This window comes from Lissotriton helveticus, chromosome 8 (genome assembly GCF_964261635.1).
Source record: "Lissotriton helveticus chromosome 8, aLisHel1.1, whole genome shotgun sequence".
Taxonomy (NCBI): Eukaryota; Metazoa; Chordata; class Amphibia; order Caudata; family Salamandridae; genus Lissotriton; species Lissotriton helveticus.
In genome coordinates, this window is record NC_136069.1 from 1,322,593,821 (window position 1) to 1,322,610,647 (window position 16,827).

Sequence of the window (16,827 nt, forward strand, 5' to 3'; positions counted from 1 at the left end):
AGGTTTTGGCGATATTTACATTTAGGTCTAAATTAGACATATAAGACACAAAACTCGTGACTAGTCTCTGCGGGCTTAGTGGTGTATGAGCTATTAAAACAGCATCATCGGTGTAAAAAAGTACACCAATAGACTGTTTGCCAACAATGGGTATATCTAGACAATCCCTAGAAAGGATATCCCCCAGGCTATTTACATGGAGGGTAAACAGGAAAGGTGTTAAGACGCACCCCTGCCTTACCCCCTTTCTGACAGGGAAGTTAACACTGAGTTCTCCCATAACAAACCCTACCCCGGGCATCAAGGTATGATTGTTTTAAGAAATTAATTAAAGGGTTTCCACCCCCATGGCCTCCAGTATGCTCCACAACTTCTGATGGTTAACACCATCAAAAGCCGAACTCAGGTTGACAAAAAAAGGTATAGGCTTCCTGTGTATATTTCCCCAATAGGAGGCATACGTTCAAACTCTGCTCCACAGTGCCAAGACCTTGGCGAAAGCCGTACTGAAGCTCAGAAATAACACCAGCATTCTCTGCCCACATTTGCAATCTATTTAAAATAACGCGCCCGGCCACCTTCACTAGAGAATCTAGCAATGAAATAGGTCTGTAACATGCCGGGTCGTTACGATCTCCCTTCTTAAATATTGGGACAAGAATTGATTCCATCCAGGTCGTGGGGAGGCCGCAAGTACAACAAGCCCGTAGGACCAGAGTAAGCAGTGGACCCCATAATAGGGGGCAAGATTTAAATAAGGCCACTGGTATACTATCTGGTCCCGGGGGTTTTCCGCCCTTGCTTGCATTAATGGCCGAGATTACCTCCTCCGTGTTAAAATCAATATCGATTGGGAGGAAATTCGACAAAACAGATCCAGGATCATTACCCTGGGGGGTGTCATCATAAATACAGTATAATCTATAGAAATGAGATACCCATTGATCCTCCCCAATCGAAATTTCAATGCTGGGTAATTTTTGCATAGCAAGAAACGGAACGTTCACCGCCCTTCAAAACCCTTTTGTTTCCTTCATGGGTGATGCTTGCTTTAAAGTCTACCATAGGTAATTCCTTATGACCTCCTTTTGCTCTTTTAGGAACTTTTTATACGCTGCCCTGGCCCTTTTGATGGCTTCCTGATCTTTCATGGGCTGGTGTAAGACGGCTATCAAGGCTGCATGCGCCTTACTACACCTATGGTCAAACCAGCCTGGTCTATCTTCAAAAGATCTTTGAGGCTCTAATCTTAAGTTAGTTTGTATGGCCTGTGTAATTTTACAGAAGGAGTTAACGATGTTAGAGTCCAAAGCGGTCTCATCAAGACAGACAGAAAAATCTCTTTTACAACTGGTCAAAAGTGACTTAGTTAACTGGAGTGAATCTATCCCTGCCCATTTAATAGTATGGCCATTGACCCTTTTGATGGCAATATCTTGTGAGGCCTTTGCAGCCACGTGTTTTTTAGATAACACGTTGGCCGGCAAATCTAATCAGCGGATAATGGTCACTGAAGGCAACTGGATACATTTTAAAATTAGATATCCTGCCAGCGTGTCTGTTTGATATTAATAAAAAATCTATGGTCAAGCACAACCCACACCCATTAAAAGTATGACTAAATGGGGAGGGAGGTGAGCAAAGATAATTGGCAAAACCCAAATCCTGGGTGAACTTAATTACATTTAAATGAGCCCCAAATGGAATATGCAGGAAATGGGAGATATCTTTCTCATCACCAGACAATAAACCATAATTACCGTCTGCTGCGGGTGGACAAGGTCACAAATTAAAGTCACCAACACACATTATACAAAAATCCTTGTTATTTCCCCTCAATAATTGATAATCCGGTCTGTACTTTGCTTTATAAAAGTAAGAGTACATGTATTAAACACACACACCACTCAATACCATGCACCAATCTACAAATATACAAAAGCTGTTGGAATTACTTTGTGACATTGCATGGCATCTCCACCCCTCCCACAGGGGGGGGTAGAGTCTAGTACCACCACTCCCATGTATGCACATCATCCTGCCCCCAAAGCAGTTAGTTGAACATAACCTGGAGCGAGGGCCCTGCGCACTGGCACCATCCCAATGACGACCCACCCCATTATTTCAAAAAGCATTTAAATTAGGTAACCCTGCCTTGGTGACACATAACCCTGACTGAGCATTTGCTATCGACCATGAAGTATACACCTCTACATCTTAAGGGCTAGCAGTCAGGATTCTTCACCTAAGTGCAGCAGCAAGAATACATGTTTAAGTATCACTTTAGATTGGCAGTACTCAATAAATGTGTGGATTATTAGAATGCGTTGCAATTACAGCCCCTAAAGGCATCACAGATGAAATCTCAGGATTACGCGTATACAGCCAGACACCCTAGAATGCTTGTCTGGCATCAAAACCCCACTTTGCTTATGACATCACCTCACACAGGTACTTCACATTACGCATGGGACCTTCAGTCCCTCCAAAAGAAATTACCATAGTAAATGCATGTTTGGTGCAATTACACCTCTTCATTTCCAGGAGATGTCCTCCTCTGGACATCCCCATCTCATCCCTTCCCTCCGTGATGCACTTCTCCATACACCCTCAGCTGTAGAACAAAAGTTCCAGCCCAGAAGGTGTAAAACTGCTGGCTGAGCCCTTGAAGGGTTATCCTTTTCAAGTCCCCATGAGACTTAGGGGGGACTTCTCTTCATTGTGTTGGGGGAGACTGTGCTACTCCAACAGCTCCCCCTGCACCTTTACACCTGTGTGGTGGTGACCCCATTCGCCTGGGGCCACCACAAGCAGGGAAAACCGCTGTTTGCCCTTGCAGGCCGGTCCTGGCCTGCAAGGCATTATGGGAACTTCCAAATATCAGAAAAGCGGCTGTCCCGCTGCTTCGGGGAGAGCCACAAAGTGGGCCTACGGCCACGTCTGTGCACCGCTGGAGGGTCTGGTTCCACCCGTACCCCCAGGTGAGTCATTCGGCTCAGGGAGCCCACCCCCAGCCGATCCGTTGAGTTTTTGGGGCCCAGTCCCACCCGGGCCACTCGTGCATGCTCACTTCATTCGGGGCCCCGGTCCTACCCGGGACCCCCGCATGCCTTCTATTTTAGATGGCACCTGGGGGGCCCACCCCCGGCTGGCCCTGCCGGCTCCCCGCCCAGCCAGCACCGTCACGTGCATGCCACAGGAGCCGGCACTGCAGTTATGGTCTGCCCGCTCCGGCGGGCAGACATGTCTTCTCCCACCAGCAAGCCTGACCTCGGGGGGAGTGTGGCTGCTCTCCCCCATACTCCTCCTTCTCTTTGGGGCCCAGGGAAGGGGTCCCGGGCCTCCTGACATCTACGGGGGGGCACGACTGTGCTCACCTCCATCCCAGTCACTTCAGGGTTCAGAGATGGGGTCCCGCGCCCCTCTTCCTTGTCACGCTCCCTGGCTGCTCTTCGTCGTTGGGGTCCAGGGTGGGCTCCTGGCCCCTCGTGGGGGATAACTTCAGGGGAAGCGCCGTTGCGGTCCCCGACTTTGCTTCGGGGATGGGGTCCGGGCCCCCAAAGACATCTCTGCGGGGGGCGCGACGTCACTCCCCACCTCCACTACACCACACGGGGATCATGGCCCCCGAACCTCCTGGACTCTTCTCCTGGTGCTGTTCAGGATCCTGGGGGCAGTCAGGGGGTTCCTTTTTCCAACTGCATATTGCACGCGGCTCCAGCACCTTCTGCCTCAGCAGATCACACCCCAGAGAGAGCTTTTCTTACTGTGCAAGTTCTTTTAAGAAGTTGGGGAGGGGGCTGGCAGGAAGACTCTATTTGCCCTATCACCCAGCAATATATCACTTCTCTGCCCCTGCTCCCTTCTTCCTCCCCAGGCCGCCGAGTTTGTTAAAAATGGCGCGTCCAGGGTCTCCTGCCACATGGTCTCTGAAAGCCCCTTCCCCCCACGCTGCCTTCCCTCCCTGGTGCAGCTTGGTGCCTGCTGATAGATGAGCCTGTAGCCCCACCCATCTTCTCTTCATGGAGAGGAGGCCTTAGCTTGTGGAAGAAAGGGTATCAATTCAGCCTGCTGAGGTCAGCCCTCAACCAGGTCCTGGTTATGGCTGACTCAGAGAAATTTGACATTGCTGGAAGACCCAAAAGCAGTACAATTATGACTTTGGACTCTGCAGAATGCTTCTTCTCACCCCTGTTACAGTGGACTTTAGTGCGTGTCTGGAATCTGTAGGCCTTAGGAAATTTAATCTAGCCCATAGACTCCACAGCCCCATAAGGGAATAATAAAGAGAAAAACAGTAAAACACACTGACTTTGCCTGGCATGTTTCTTCCCAGTGTATAAAGCCTATTCCATGTCACCACCCAATTCTGCATAGGTCCTGCCACACCATTCACTTTGTAGCTGCTCCTGGACTGCGCATGCCAGGAATCTCCCCTTTGCAGCCCCTACATGTGTGCACACACATGTACACATGTGTCTGCATGTTACCAGCCCAGTGTCCTTCACTCCAGCTGCTGCGCAGTGGTCTGGTCAAGCCGGGGGAACACCAGCAACATCCCCATGCAGTTTCTCATTCTGAGGTCACTGTGGGTGAGTACCCACTTATGAGGCTCCCCCAAAGTAAAAGCTCAACAATTAGGTGCTAAAGAAGTGAAAATCCGGGTGGCACATAGTGTCAGAACCACCTTCTAACACTCACACTACTTACTATTTTGGATTTGCCACTTTTCATCGTTGATTTGCACACCTTTACAAAATGTCCCCTCTTCTTAAACCCGGTGCATACTTTATCACGGGCAGGGGACACAATGGTGAGTAACATAACTGGTTAGAACTTCCACATCTTTAGCATAGTGACACCTTTGTTTTCCCTTTTTTTAAATGTTCTTCTTCTTATCCCATGCCTCCTTTTTCTTTTCATCCCAAGTACGTACATCAGCCACCAGTTCCTTGGTTGACATAGACTCACCTGCAAGGGATATTTGAGGCATGAACAATGCGGTACTCTCAATAGCCGCTGCTAAATCCACCGACTTATTCAATGTGAGATTAGATGTAGTTTATAAATCTTCCTGAATCTCTCTGTTGTTGGTATGTTCCACTATTTGGACCCTTATTAACTCATCTTCAAATTATTTATACTCAGATGTTGACACTAATATAGTTAAAGCACCCACATAGCTTTAAACAGTCTCTCCAGGAACATGATACCCCCTATAAAATGTATGCTTTTCCAAAATAACATTTTTATGCAGTTTAAATCTTGAGTCTAACATTTTTAATGCAGAAGCGTATAGCTTATTGATGTAGCTGTTTTAATATTTCTTGCCATTAGCACCTAAACAACATCATATCAAACCATACTTCTTTTTATGAGTAAAATCTTCACCATATATGACTCAAAACTTTCTTTCCATTGTTCCCAATCAATACTGGAATTAATTGGGCTAGGCAAAAATGCTGGTGGAGGTACCATACTCTCATACATGGTGCTATGGTACTTAACTTCACACTATTATACACAAATATATATTATAATTATAAAATGTAGAAATAGTTTCTCTTTGTATACAATACAGTAAGGTGTGTGTCATGTGATAAAATTGTGAAGAATTGTGTAAAATATGGTTGCTTCAAATGTTGTGTGAATCACCACAATCCGCAGCTAGATTTTTTTGCAACAGATATGGTGTGTGGATCACTGAAATCCTCTGCAGAAAGATATCTTTTTTTTTTTTCAATTGTAGACCCCTGTAATGGTTTGCAAATCATCACAATCTACAGAAATGCTGGAACGCTACCTGTGTTTTTGGTGCACCACCTTACAAAGAAACTGATCAGTGGTGCGGGTCTCTGTGATTAATATGTACTGCATTGCTAAGGAACCAGGAGCACAACAAGGAGCATCAGATATTGACAAAGATGTCTGTGATCCAAACACACTGCATTGCTAGAGAACCAGGGTGCATCAAGGAGTGTCAGATGTTGACAAAGAATTATAGCGAGCTCTCCAATTTCTTATCGGCTTCCCATGAAATAATGCAAAAAGGCAAAAAGAAACCATTTTCCACTTCAAAATTAAAGTTCCTGCCCAGTTTAGCTGATACAATTGCAGTTCACCCGGATACACTAATTCCACATAGAACCACATTGAAACACCCGATTAGGGGCCCGATGTAGGTACATCTTTTTTACCACTTCTTAAATACCGATTCATACCGAATCGGTATTTAAGAAGTGGTAAAAAAGAGGAGGGGAGATGTAGGTATTTCAGATTCGGTAAATACCGAATCGTTAAGATTCGGTATTTACCGATTCTGTAAATACCGAATCGGTAATGCCCATTGATTCCTATGGGCATTGAAGCCCATAGGAATGAAAGGGCATTACCGAATCAGTATTTACAGATTCGGTAAATACCGATTTCAGCAAGGGTGCAGGGGGTGTCACTTTGACACCCTCTGGCACCCCAAAAATAGGCATGTGCGCCATGTGGCACACAGACATGCCCTAAGGGCATGTCTGTGTGTCACATGGCACAGGTGTGCATGCACACATGTGCATGCACACCTGGATTCGGTATTTTACCACTCAATTGGATTGGGTGGTAAAATACCGATTCTTAAAGCCCTGTGGCACTCTGACATGTGCCAGCTACATCTGCATTTACAGAATCGGTATTTTACCCAGTCTGTATTTACCGATTCGGTAATTTTACGAATCGGTAAAATACAAATTCTGTAAATGCATGCCCTACATCTGAAAACCCTAATACCGGTCGGAAACGGCCAGAATCGGCCGTTTCCGACCGGTATTAGGGCTCCTACATCTGGCCCTTGGTCACTAACAGGCAGATTACACGCTTGCAACACAGAGGCTTCCCCACATTCCCGCTGGATATACTTACAGAACTGGAAGCACCTGCACCAGCCTTGAATACGGTTTGGCGAATGTCTGAGACTTTGTTTAATATCCGTGCCCACAACTGTGCATGCACACCTGGATTCGGTATTTTACCACCCAATTGGATTGGGTGGTAAAATACCGATTCTTAAAGCCCTGTGGCACTCTGACATGTGCCAGCTACATCTGCATTTACAGAATCAGTATTTTACCGAGTCTGTATTTACCGATTCGGTAATTTTACCGAATCGGTAAATACAGAATCGGTAAAATACCGATTCTGTAAATGCATGCCCTACATCTGAAAACCCTAATACCGGTCGGAAACGGCCAAAATCGGCCGTTTCCGACCGGTATTAGGGCTCCTACATCTGGCCCTTGGTCACTAACAGGCAGATTACACGCTTGCAACACATAGGCTTCCCCACATTCCCGCTGGATATACTTACAGAACTGGAAGCACCTGCACCAGCCTTGAATACGGTTTGGCGAATGTCTGAGACTTTGTTTAATATCCGTGCCCACAACTGTGCATGCACACCTGGATTCGGTATTTTACCACCCAATTGGATTGGGTGGTAAAATACCGATTCTTTAAGCCCTGTGGCACTCTGACATGTGCCAGCTACATCTGCATTTACAGAATCGGTATTTTAGCGAGTCTGTATTTACCGATTCGGTAATTTTACCGAATCGGTAAATACAGAATCGGTAAATACCGATTCTGTAAATGCATGCCCTACATCTGAAAACCTTAATACCGGTCGGAAACGGCCAAAATCGGCCGTTTCCGACCGGTATTAGGGCTCCTACATCTGGCCCTTGGTCACTAACAGGCAGATTACACGCTTGCAACACAGAGGCTTCCCCACATTCCTGCTGGATATACTTACAGAACTGGAAGCACCTGCACCAGCCTTGAATACGGTTTGGCGAATGTCTGAGACTTTGTTTAATATCCGTGCCCACAACTGTGCATGCACACCTGGATTCGGTATTTTACCACCCAATTGGATTGGGTGGTAAAATACCGATTCTTAAAGCCCTGTGGCACTCTGACATGTGCCAGCTACATCTGCATTTACAGAATCGGTATTTTACCGAGTCTGTATTTACCGATTCGGTAATTTTACCGAATCGGTAAATACAGATTCGGTAAAATACCGATTCGGTAAATGCATGCCCTACATCTGAAAACCCTAATACCGGTCGGAAACGGCCAAAATCGGCCGTTTCCGACCGGTATTAGGGCTCCTACATCTGGCCCTTGGTCACTAACAGGCAGATTACACGCTTGCAACACAGAGGCTTCCCCACATTCCCGCTGGATATACTTACAGAACTGGAAGCACCTGCACCAGCCTTGAATACGGTTTGGCGAATGTCTGAGACTTTGTTTAATATCCGTGCCCACAACTGTAACAGGTCCAGAATCGGCACGCAGGTTCAGAATCGCCACAGGTCAATTCATCGCCAATGATGATAGAGGTACAAGTAAAGTATAAAACAGCCACAGTTTATTCAGCATCTATTCACCTGACCAGTAGCACAGGCAGGAACCTTCAACTGTATCACCATTCAAGTATATAAATTTGCCAAGCCCACTTTACACATTCTAATTCCAATAAGGAAGGAAGGCAAAACAAGAGAACACAACAAGGATCATGGAGGGCATGTTGAAACTGTTTCAGGCTCTTCCTTCATAGTCAAGACATGGAGGGGACCCAACATACCTACCTGCACCACATCCAACCCAGCCACCTGTACCACAAGCTGAACTGGCAGCCCCCTACATACACATGCTTCCTCTGCACAGTCATGTCCCCCCTGGACATTCACGACCCCCACCTGTAAAGGCAACCTCACCCCCTGTACATGCACCCTCAGTCCCTGTATGGGCACCCTCAATACCTATACAGGCACACCCACCAATTGTACAGGCAGTTGCACCACCAACCCACACATCGGCCCCAACCCAGTAAACTCACTTACGCACAGAGATCCTCACCACCATAATAGCATAGTCACAAGAGATCCCCAATGATAATTGTAAAGTGTAAATGCTCACAATGTATGTAAATAAAAAGATATTTTTTACTATTCAATACAAAGTTGAGTAATAGTTGATGATTGTCAAACGGTTACTCTGGTTGTAGGCCAAAGACATATAAATAGCTTGATAAATCTGGAGTAAGGCAAATCTCTGTGTTGCCTTACTCTGCCCCAAAGAGGCACTACATGGGTGTTCTCACACCACACCCATGGATTTTGACGAATTCCCAGATTTACCATTACTAGTACACCTGGGAATGCACCACAATGCAATGCCATCCCTGAGGTGTAATGAGAAGAAATATCTTTATTTCTCTACCTTTTCCCTCTTCGTATGTGTGCTGCATTTTGCAGCACATATACAAAGAGGAAAATGCCTCAGAGGATTGTTTTTGTGCAGGAAGGTACTCCTTCCTGCAAAAAAACAATCCTCCTTGCAATGCAGGCACTCTTGCACCATGGTGCAAGGGCTCCTGCATTGTCACTAGGCAGCACATTGTGCACGAGTGCTAGGATAAGGTAGGGATTTGCCATATTGTGATCAAATCGGTGCATTCCTGCCCTTTCCCTGCAAAGCAGCACAGCAAGGTGACTTGCTGCACTGCGTTACTATTTATTAAATATTGCCCTTAGTGTATAACCAGAAGCAGAACTAGGGTAAGAATTAATAAAACGCAACAACGATATTTGATGTAGATACAGATGAAGGCTAATTACCACCAGAACATTGTATATTAAGTAAAGAGTGGCAATAAAGGGGTATATTGTAAGCTTCAATGCAAAGGAGCTAAACTGGAAGAATTCAATATCAGTAAATTAACTGTGAATGGGAGGGGGAATGCTACATACATAGGTAGAAATCCATGCATAATTTGTTTAGTATTATTCTGATGTATATGAATTCGAAGTTCACATGTTGGATGAGAGCATTACTTATATTTTAACAGATTCTTAGGGTTGAAGTTAGACAATTTTAGAAATTGGAAAATAATAGGGCATCTAGTCAAGCTTTTTAAGTTATTTTTCTAGTAAATTAGCTTAATTATGGGTACGTTATTTTGGTAAGTGTCACTGGAAAGAATGAGCTCTACATGGATGGAGGTGATAATATCAATGTTCAACAACGAAATTATAATCCAAAAATGGGTGAATATTAATATTCTTTTCCTCGCAGTTGAAGTTGAAATAGTAAATTGGGTACTATTGTTTAACCGCATGCGCGCTAGCGGTTTTCCCGCTGCGCGCTGCGTTTTTTCAAAAGCCGCGATACATGACGAACTCGGCTCGTCATCAGCGTACGAGCGTCGTAACTCATGACGAGCTGAGCTCGTCATGAGCGCGGAAGGGGTTAATGGTACTGAAGAGCTTGGGTCTTTTCTACAGTAAGGCTACTCTATTCAGAAGAAAATTGAGAATTATTAATGTCTCATACAACAGGAAGCAGTGTCCTTGATAATCTTCAGTGTTGAACCAGAGACTACATTTGGCATGCTGTGATGGAAATTTCTTTGGAAGATTATGTCAAAATTCAGTACATCACAACATTTGAAATTTAAGTAAAGCCACGATAGTGAAGTAGTATAGCCAGAATAGAAACTAATAGCCAATTAACTGAGAGGATTTCAATTACGCATGGAAAGAGGTACGGTTACCCAATTGTATTTGCGGTACTGATTAAGCCTTGCAACAGAGATTCATCCCAGATTGTAATGTTTTCAACTTGAAGAGATAAGAAAAAAAACTGACCCTTATTCAGGAGATATTCTGCTCTCACACTATTTTAAAAATGTTAAGTGGCCATGAGATATTAAATACATCTAAACGAATGATGAATTACGATATGGAACTGTAGTGGTCTATACCCAACTGTTAACTTTTTCATATTCCCCTGGATTAAGGCAAATTAAATGATATTTCTTTGTCGGGTCAAAAGGAATATACCTTGATGAAATGCAAGCCAAATTTCCCCTCTTAGGCATTTTAATCTACCTATGATGTTTATATTATAGCATTATTTCATGTGGATGAGGAGATGTCTAAAAAGGTGTCAGATATGTTTTGGAAAGAGATACAGGGTAACATTATCAGCTGAATCTAGAGTACGTACAACTTGTCTATATTGTTTGAGAAAGGCTGAATGCGGAAACATGTAGCTTGACGGACTACATTTTGTAGGAATATATAATCCTGGAGTGCGGCTTCTAATTCGTATTCAAGGAAGCATTTTGTAAATTACACACATACTTATATGGGTGTGTAATGTATTTTGAATTTATTTAGGATAGGAAAAATTTGATCTGAACTTTTTTGTAATGTAAAATGTTCCCTACTTATGCTTATTCTGGCGACGGAATACCAGTCCAAATTCAAACACTTATAATACTGTTGCATCAGTGTGGAAATAGTAAATCTGACCCCTTCAGAGTCCAACACTTTCTGACCTGTTGCTTACATAGGAGTGGGAATAGTAAATGTAATGCTTCCAAAGTCCAACACTTTACCTACAGTTGGTCAGGCTAGAGTGGAAGTATTGAATTTAACCCCTCCAAGCCTATTTTTTAATTTTATTTTTTGATGATGTTAATATATACATATATTCTTTATTTTAAAAGTTAATTTAATGTGAACAATGTTTCATTTTTTTAATATTTAAAAATTATTTTTATGTTAATGTTCTGTTTAATTTTAGAATGGCTAGAGTTTACACTGATAAATAATTATTATCAGTATTTTGTGATTATCTATGTATAAATAGATGTTTTCTTAAATATAATATTTGCTATTTTTGTGATAATTTTAAAGTATATTTTATTGTACATGTGTAAGACATAATTTTTTTTATATATTATAAGTATATATTTGTATAAATGTAATACATATTGGTTTTAACATAGTGTATAAATCAATTAATCAATCAGGGTCTTGTAAAGCACAGCTACTTACCTGTGAGGGTCTCAAGGTGCTGGGAGTGGGGTGCGGGCTGCTGGTCAGACTGGGTGGGGGATCATAGTGTATGATAGTTAAAGTAGATATACTTGCTTATTTTATGATCAGAATGTGGTCTTCCATATTTTAGCAACATTACTATTGACTAATCATACTTTGGGGCTCATAAGGATGTTGGTAGGAAAGCCTCCGACCACAGGTCAGAGGCTTTACGACCGACATCCTTGGTTTATAAATCCAACAGCCTAATTACAATGTAGGCGCTCGAATTTTAAACTGGCCGGTCTCTCCTGCTGGCTTCCGACAACAGTCGGGAACCACCAGATAATCCCGTACATACGGCGTTTGCGCCGTAGGGATTATGATGTGGGTTTCAGACAGGCTTTCCATGTCGGGCTTTCCCTCAGGGAAAGCCTGTCAGAAAGTGGCTTAAGGAGTCCCAAGTAGGGCCCCAACCCTCAACAGCCTTCGGTTGAAGCCTGGGGGGCACCTATGGTGTCCCTCTGTAAATCTCTGCACCCTGTGTCAGGCACCTTAAGGGGTAGGAGAATGCTTTCAGTAGTGTAAGACTGTGAGAATTAAGGAGTGCTGTCAGTGTGTGAGAATGCTAGTGTGTGGGAGGATGAGAGTATTGTTGGCAGTGTGAGTGTAAGAGTGCTATCAGAGGTGTGCGTGTACTAGTCCATCGGGAGTAAGAGAGTGCATTCAGTACTTTGTGACTGACAGTATGTGAGAGATGTGAAAGTGCCTCTGGCAGTGAGTGACTGCTGCTTTGCGAATGTGAGAGTGCTGTCAAAAGTCTGAGCCTGCTAGTCTATGAAGGATATAAAAGTGCTTATGTAATTGTTCATTGCTACTCACTTAGGAGTGGAAGAGTGCTGCTGGCAGTGTGAGATTAATACTCTTTGAGGGCTATGTGAGTGCTGTTGGTATTGTGTGACTTCTATTCAGAAGGGGTGTTAGAGTGCTTTCAATGGAGTGTGACTGCTACTATGTGAGGGCGGTGAGGGTGCTGTTGATAGTAAGTGCCTACTAGAGGGGTGTGGAATAATTTCAGTATGCTGGCTGTCACGCCCTAGGAGAGTGTTGCCTGTTGTTTATGACTGCTGGGCCATAACGGTTGTGAATGCAATCAGAAAAAGTGCCAAGCAGTGCCATGGTATGCATATTTGTGCCAGGGAAGTTCTGTGTTCAAATCACAGAGAAGACTTACCTTTTCTGCTTTTTCACCAATGCAAACATAATGCAAAATGTATAACTGAGTAAATCAACACTGGCAGCCATTCTTTGTATTTTCTCTGTTGTTTGCTGTTACAAGAGTTGTAGTAGAGAGCTAAAGCCAGTTCTAGTCACAGCTAAAAATAATACTTAGGTTGATTAGTCTAATGTCCCAGCAATTGAGTAAAACTGTAGCACTATGAAACAATACGAATGGCAAAAGAATGCTATGTATACATTTGTAACATAACCTAATACCCAACGTGCCCCTTGTCCAAGAGCACTAAATGTTATCAAAAGGGGCAAATCTAGAGTTTCTAGTAAGGGGATAGCGTAACTTTGAAAAAAGTATGATTGTGAATCTGCTCCATCTGTTCTTATTTTACACGGAGAAGTTTCTCCCTTCTTTGGAGCATCAGAAAAGTTTATCTTTTAGAGAAACTGCATAGTATTTTATTGGCAATTCTATAGTGCTTCCTAACATTTTGCCAGGCTCAAAGCACCCTACCATCTCTCAGCAGTCCAGACTGATGTTGTTTGGGGTTTAAAACACAAATCCTCTGTAGCTCTGACAGGTGCAGTTGGAGAAGAAGGCTGGTAATTTGGGAAGCAGATATGACGATGAGGCTGTTAATTTAGGGATCCTTATCTTACTTCCCATCTGAGCCAAAAAAAATGGCCTGAATGGGCTGGTTTAATGCTCACTCAGGCACAGGGAGTCTGTGTTGTTTCTCTAATCTGGCTGTGTAAAACAGGTGGGTTGGAGTAACCTAACTGAGCATGTACAGCATTCCTCCTCCCTCCCATGTCCCGGCCCGCCCCTCCTTACACATGCTGGCTGAGCCAGCTGCTGAAAAATAAAATGATAATAAAATATTGTTTTATTTTTCTGCTGCTGGCTCTGAGTCAATGGAGTAAGGTTCCTTTGCCATTGCGGAGGAGCCAACGCTGTGTAGGTTTGACATGTATGTTAAGGGGTTTATAACATGAAACCTTTGTAGGCCTGCCAGGTCCTGTGCAGTTTAAGACACTGACAGGTACTATATGTTAATATTCAGCAATTTCTAGCGACATGGCAACTATAGCATCAGTTTTAGATCAATAATTATAAACAGCTCAGACAAGTAGTTTAGGGAGTAGGCTGAGTCAGGTGGGATCATACCACTTGTGTGTACGGCTATGCTACTCTATGGGGACTCCGCTCAACCCTAGAGGCCATTTTTCATTTTTCTAGCAAATTGGGCCAGAAGCCGGTTGCAGAATTAATATCTCTATATAAAGCAAAATGCATCCCAGTTGCAACATACATTGCGGGTGTGTGGGGGACGCAATCCTGCAACAAAATTCAAATTATGGAAAATAAGTTTATAAAATGACTTTTATGTCTTTCAACAGGTACCTCTAACATCTTTTGCCATACTGAGGTGGGTCTTGAATCTGTGACTGACATCATCTATGTCTCCCCCTTGCTGCTTTGGAGCAAGGTTTGGAGTTCAGATGATTTGAAACTCACAAAGGAAATATTACAAGACTGCCTCAAGCTTGAACATTTCGAGAAGATCCCATGGCTATCATATGTTAGGGAAACCTTTTCCAAGATAGGTTTGAGTTATATTTTCTCGAACACTGAGTCCGTTGGTAGCGAGACAAAGTTATTAATTAAAGAGGCCTATCGCTTCAGGTTAGGTGTCCTGAGAAACAGCGAGAATGTGGTTTATCACAACGGAAGGTTGCAGCATCAACCTTACCTTTCATGTATAGGACATACACAATGGCGCTTATATTTGACTATGTTCCGCCTTAACACACTGCATTTTTTATTTGCTTTCCCAAAACAAGTGGGTTGGTGTGAGAGTTTACCCCTTTGTGCCTGTAATAACAAAGTTTCTCAAAACACTGTCCATCTTGTACTTTTTTGTTCTTTGTAGAAAGATCCAAGAAACCGATTTATCAGGCCGGTTCTGTTATCCCTTGGATCTCGCTACTATAAAGAGGGATATGAGCATTTACTCTCATTATCAACCCCAGAAATATACAATGCTGTGCTTAGTTTTATTAGAGTGGCTCTTACTATCAGAAATCGATATTGATTATCATAACGGAATACTTGTTGATTCATAACTATGAGAACACTGTATAGATTAGTATCAATATCAATTGTATTTGTACTGATCAAAATTTCTTTTTTTAATATATGTGATTTTTTAAAATGTATCTGTAAATCATTTAGTGGTAACATAATAACGCCTAAGGACGTAAAAATAATGGTATGATGCTTTTAAACTGTGTAATATGCAATGTTTGTACTTTTATGATTTGTTTTTATGAATCGAAATGAAGTTATTATGACTGACTGACTACTATATGTTAATATTCAGCAATTTTTAGCGACATGGCAACTATAGCATCAGTTTTAGATCATTAATTATAAACAGCTCAGACAAGTAGTTTAGGGAATAGGCTGAGTCAGGTGGGATCATACCACTTGTGTGTGCGGCTATGCTACTCTGTGGGTACTCCGTAAAACCCTTTGCGTTTTGTGCACTGAAACTCTGGGTGCTATGTAAGTGTGTTCAGTCATAGAGGAAGTTGCCGTGAAGGGCATTTAAGAGTATAGGCTGAGCTCTGAGACATGACACATAAAATGTAAAATGAGACACGCAATCACACGCAAGCAAGGAAACTTCTACAAAAGGGCAAACTGAAAATGTAGCACCCTGCAGAACATTGACCATCTGTAAGCACTTGGCAGATGCATTATTAGCGTTGCTTTAGACTCACAAATAGAATTCTTACATGCATTCATACATAGCATGAAATGCTATTTTACAAAAGCGAATGATCATATGTTGACTCATTGCTAAAACAGTGCCGATATCAACTAGGTAATTGTTTCTCTAGATCAATGAGACGTTGTGTCGGTAGCCACTGGCCCTGCAGCACAGGCCCACTGGTTAATGACTCAAGTTTCAAGTTTCAAGTTTATTTTATTTGTTTGATTAATTAAAATCGTACAAAAAGAGCAGCTAAAACTTCACCAATTTTTTATATTATAAAACAATCGGTTTTTCAATTAATTTCCAAAGAGTAAAATATATATCATACACATTTAGTTGTCTAATAGTCTGTCCTTTACGATTGTTTAAAAACTGTATTATATAAGATCCATATTCACATAGTCTGTTGTTTGGTCAAACGAAAGCCTCCAATTTTTTCTGTACAGCACAAAGGAATTTGACAAATGCAGAACTCATTGGCAGATCTTCTGGATTTAGACTTGCAATCAGGGCCTGTCTACATGTCCATACACCACGCATGTTAAACATTCTTTTAAGCATAGATTTTCTTTCAATTTCCAGATCCGGACAAAGACACAATAGATGTAGAATGTTTTCCTCTCCTAGTTTACAAAGCCTGCATAAGTTATTGTCTTGTAATGTTTTCCATGGAGCTAAGTGATATGTGCCTGGAAAGAAGCCAAATCTAGCATTAATAAAAATGTGTTTATTTTTCTTAGACCATGGTGTTTCCAGGTAGTTTTGAACCTTTCTTAAATCCAGGGACAATTGACCATGCATGGCTGCGTTTAACCAAAATATCTTTATCCTTAATCAAGGAGAGGTAATTAGTGAGTTTGTTTATTGTTTTTTTGAAGCTCTCCAACGTAATTGTGGTTTTCCAGATAGGTATTATACCAAATTCTGCA